We start from the raw sequence: 5,820 nt of genomic DNA, 5'->3' as shown, positions 1-5,820 counted from the left end.
CTCCAAGCTTCTTCCTTGTACCTACACACATAAGAAGAGAGAAGAACATTAGTATTGCATCTTCACATAAGGTTCACCAAATGTAAGACTAGAAAATAGTTAAATTTGCATAATTAAAGCAACCACAAACTTTCTTTGCTGAACATGTCAAGAACCTAAATGAGGAGGTGTGAGACATATTACCAAGATGATCCTATAGTATAAGGCTAGGGCAGATAAAGAAATGAGACATAAGGAGTTCCAAGTTGGAGATCAGGTTATGATATATTTGAGGAAGGAATGATTTTCGATGGGTACCTACAAGAAGCTGAAGATGAGGAAATTTGGCCCCTATAAAATTTTGAAGAAACATGATTCAGTGAATGCATATGAGGTGAAGTTGATAGATGAGATTCACATTTCTCCTATTTGCAATATTGCAAACTTAACAGAATATCATGATGATGGTGCAAATAAGGGGTTGATGCTAGAGCGATGTCCAATTTCTACTTCTACGAAGGAAGAGATTGAAGAAATGCTAGATAGTCATGTGGGCCAGAGTACTAGAAATAGACAGTATGAAGAATACCCAGTGAAGCAAAAAGGACAACCAATAGAAGACTCAACTTGGATATCCATAATGGAGGTTTCACATTTGGGTTTTCCTCTACCAACTATAAAGTGACAGGGTCACTATTCAATCTACCCTAGGTGTCTAATGCAGGAGCATCTAGTGGTGTAAGGGAAATCCTATATCACTGAAAAATATACTTAGTATTTGTTTTTGTTTAAAGTGTTTCCATTTCTGGATACCCATTTGGATCAAATAAGGATTCCAACTCTCATAGTTCCACCATTGGTTTTTTGGGTTAGAGTTTTCGAGCACCTTGGGATATGTTCCAATGCAAAAAATAGGTTATTTTTTAATTAAGCCATAATTATAATGAGTTAGAGGATTTAAGTTGGAGGGATGATTATACTTGTAATTTAAAGCACTCCAAAAAAAGAATCGGGTCAAAATGCTTTACAGTTTGAAAGTTATTACAATTTTAAGTTACCCAGAGACCTGCTAAGAGCAATTCAAAGTTAGATTTGAGGCACTAAATAGTCTCCTATAGGCCAAAAAATGGGTAATGAGAAAATATTATCCATAGGGCTATAGAGCACTTGGAGAGCTTTCCAAAAATGTAAATAGTTCGTTAATCAGAGTCCCAAATCAAAGTTATGCCTCTCGAAAGTTGGACTACCATTTCTAGATACTTCTAATTTTACACCAATTTTTGATGTATTTGCTAGAACCTTTTCTTCTGGCAATGGATTTCAAATGGCATATTCTAGAATTTATTCCCAACCCTAAACCTAATTTGGGTACTTAAGGACATTTCTGGCATTGTAAAGGTAAATTTTGGTGGAGTATGGGAGAGGGTACTATGAGGAGGATTTTCTCTAGATTTAGACAACATTGTAAGCCCATAGGGCATGTCTTTGAGTTTATTTTCAATGTACTAAATGTAATATCATATCACTTTTGATAATAATATTTCTCTTTTCCTATTGTGTTCATCTTGGTCTTGGATTGTGCCCTTATCAAAAGAGGACTTATAACCTACTAAAATATATTATTAAAACTGTTAAGAAAGGATTGCATTCCATTGGGAAAACAACTAGATTTGTAGATAGTCCATTTCACTAAGAGTCATACCAACATCTATTTTAAATAAGAAAATATCCCAAAAAGGTAGATATCTTCACTTTTATCCCATATTAGGTATAGTTGAAAGACAAAATCACATTATCTGAAAAAGAGAAAAAAATTAGATAACAGTACGTTAGAATGCAATTGGACACTAATGTGTAGAACTCCTTGATCTAATAGGATTGGGTAAATCGTTAAGAACTTAGTTATTCAATTTTGGAACGATAATACTTGTCCTTCACCAAATAGAAGAGATATCATGAATTAGAGTGTTGGTCCCAAGAAATATTTATAACAAAAAACATTGGTTGGATGTCACACAACATGAATTGTATCACTCACTTTAAAACTTAAATCTTGACATTAAGATTGGACAAACAATGTTTGAAAGATTGAAGCCTTGTTTTGTGAAGATAAATAGATTTTTTGAAACTTGTTGTTGTTGATATCATAATGAATTTGATCTGTACTATCAAGGGTACTGAAAGATGATAGAAGAAAGTGGTGATTCTCAAAATTCTTTTTCTAAATGACCTTTGATTCATAACATCAAACTTATGTAACAAATCATATGATTGTGTAATATGTGAAATAGATTGTATAAGAGAATATTGTGAAACATGTGGTAATCTAACTAAATTTTCTTTGAGAGATGAAGACATTGATATGATGAGGATGGTCAAATGTAAGAGATATAAGCACATAAGGTCTGAAAAAAAAGTTGGGAAAGAATCAATAAAGTTGAAATATGTAGAGGATGAGATACCTTTTGGAGAATTTATGTCAAATTTTAATATTAAAATTATTTATAAACCTTTTGATCATTCAAGAAACAACATAAGAATGACAAGATTATTGAAGCTCCTTTCGAGGAACCACACTAGAAACAACATTTGGAAGACCAGGAGTCACAACATAGAATCCACCTTTTACAATGAGACAAATACAACCAATAGTAAACCAAGAGTCACAACCTAAAATTTGACAAAGATGTCCCTCTTTAGATTTGAACCAGGGTCTCCAACGTAAGAACTCATTGCTTTAACTAACTAAGCTAAACCCCTTGACTTTTATGTCAAATTTTCATAAGTTTATTCAACCATATATATTCCATGTTTTTTTTTTCCTAAGTGGCAAGAAGAATAGTTTCAAAAGAGAAACTTTCCCAGTTGTAACAATTTTTTTTGTTCTTGCCTTTGTAGAGAATTACTCTTTTTTTTTCTCAAAAACAACTTCAAGTGTAATACTATTTATAGAGTAGGTCATTGTTATGGTCCAGGTGTCTTATCAACATGCACAAAATTGATTTGAATTTCGTGGAAAGTAAAAATGTTTGGAGGACTACACATTTCTTCAGACCCACATGGACAAGGGATATTGTGATCAACAAAAAGATGATAGTCTTGCAGTGTAATATGTTGCAAATGGCATCTAGGTTTATATTCAACTTCACTGTGATTGTGAATAGATGGTGTGACATGCAAAATATCAGAATTTGTGAAGTCTTCTTCATTTATATTGGTAAACTACTTTGAGACTCTCAAACTATCATCTAATATTCCACTACCATTATTTCTTAAGTTGGAGATGAAATATTCTACCTCAATATTCCATGTATCCTCTTTAGATGAGGAAGATACATGATTAGGGGAGAGAACTGATGTAGGAGAAATTTATTTGTGGGTTGTAATATCTACGTATTAGTATGTTGAACTTGTCAATGACTCATGTTTTCCAATATTACATATTCATTAAGTGGTTCTTCTTGAAATTAGAAATATGGAAATACATTTTCATTAAAGACAACATCCTTGCTACGAATAACTTTCTTGTCAATTTGACTCCAATGTCTAAAACTAAATTGAACTTCTTCGTACCTGAGGAATATACAAGGCTATAATTTGGGACCCATCTTTCTTCTCTTCTCCTTAGAAACATTCACAAATGTATGACAACCAAAGAACTTGAGATGAGAGTGTGAAACTCTTCTTACTTTCCATTTCTCTTATAAAATTATGAAATTCATTCATGATGAAGGACATTGATTGATTAAATATATTTTTTATGTTGGAAAATGAAGATGGGATAACTGAGAGGGGAGGGGTGAATCAGTTACCACAAAAACATATTCAACAGTCCCAAAGATGCCTTAAACTTAGTTGCTGCTGTTACTGGGTAAACACATAAATTACTGCTTAAAACTTGATAGATGTTTAGTTAATTTATTAAGCATTTACTGAAATAAGCGACCATGCAAAAGAAAGTAATCATGAACACAATAGACACCAGATTTACGTGGAAACCCAATATGGAAAAAACCACCAGCAACTAGTCACCAATTTTCACTCTTCTGAAGTGAGCCCTGTTAGGAGCCAACCCTGTTAAAGGTTACAAAACACACTGTTAGGTGTGACCCTGTTAGAGGATTTAATCACCCTGTTAGGAGTGGCCTTGTAAGAGGTCTTTAGAACAATTGAACTGAATTGCCACCCTGTTAAAGGATTTATGGAATGGCTGTTAAACCAACTATGTTAGGAGATTTTGGAATCACTGTTACAATGGTTAGAAAGCAACAATGAATGATCTGAAAATACATGCAACTTATCTTGCTGAATACAGATCTCAGTTTAGCTCCACAAGATCCTTTCTGATTAAATATATCTTTGCAGCTCCAAGATTTCCTTCTGCTCAACTCTGCTTAGGCACACACAAGTCTCTTCCTTGCATTTCCTTGCACTATTCGTATACACTCCTTTTTTTTCACCCTTTTTCGCATCTTGAGCCTCTCTTTATATACTATACATGATACCAGGTCGGCCCAACCAACTTGACAAAACATATTCCAAAAGTCGGCTTGAACTAATAATCAAAACAAAATTCTTCACTGGTCGACTCTGCTAAAAAAAAAACTGCTTCCTGTGTTAACCGGTAGAACTCGGTAAAAACTACAGTTACCGGGGAATTCGGTAAACTTGCCACTTCTTTTGGAAATCGACTAGACTCGATAAAAGCTGTCTTCGATTACCGAGTGAGCTCGGTGAAAACTAAGCTTTCCTTAGCTTACCGTGTGAACTCGGTAAACACTAACCGTTCGCTACAAAATCCTTTGATACCCGAGTGATCTCGGTAAGAACTAAACTTTCCTTAGCTTACTGTGCGAACTCGGTTATCACTAACTCACCGTGTGACATACAGGAACGCTCGGTATACACTGTAAAAGGCTTTACTGACCGACTGAGCTCGGTAGACTCTGTAAACTATTTTCCTGACCGATAGAACTCGGTAGACTCTATTTGATAACTGATATGGAATTTGTGTAACATCGAAGACAATACACAATTACTTAATTGTATCCAACAATCTCCCTCTTTGGCATTGATGGCAACACAACATGTCATAGCAGAAATGAAATTTGAAAGCAAGTCTACAGCAACACAACACAATTAACAATTCTCCCTCTAAGATAGAGAACTCTCCCTCTTACAGTAATCTCCCTCTGTGAAGAAATCAAATTTTGGAAAAGATATGACAGTAATACTCTCCCTCTTTGACAACACATGCCAAAGACAATCCAATTTCAATGAATTTCATTGTACCTTTAGTACTGATTCATATGCAACATTTTCTTGATTTGCTGCATCAACTGATGATTGTTCAATTTTGTAAGAGCTGATGCATCACTAAAACTTATTTTTAGTAAACTTCAGATAGGGGAATAACCCCTAACTTACCTCTGAGATACAAAAATGCATCCTTAGGTAAAGGCTTTCTGAATATGTCAGCAATCTGTTCCTTTGTATGGACATCTTCCAATCTGATTTCCTTGTCCTGCACCAATTCTCTGACAAAGTGATACTTGATTGCAATGTGCTTAGTCTTAGAATGCATTACTGGATTTTTAGATATATTGATTGCACTTGTATTATCACAAAACATGACGACTGGTTCCTTGATTTCCATCTTCATGCCTTGTAGCATTTGCTTGAACCAAACAATATTAGAATAGTTTACTACTGCAGCAACATACTCTGCCTCTGCTGTTGATTGAGCTGTACAATTTTACTTTTTGTTTGTCCAAGAAACTAACCTCTTTCCAAGAAAGAATGCACCTCCACTTGTGCTTTTTCTGTCGTCAAGGTTTCCTG

Source organism: Cupressus sempervirens, chromosome 9 (genome assembly GCF_028749045.1).
Source record: "Cupressus sempervirens isolate cs-2001-9-10 chromosome 9, ASM2874904v1, whole genome shotgun sequence".
NCBI classification, from domain to species: domain Eukaryota; kingdom Viridiplantae; phylum Streptophyta; class Pinopsida; order Cupressales; family Cupressaceae; genus Cupressus; species Cupressus sempervirens.
Note: the sequence above shows the minus strand (reverse complement) of the source record.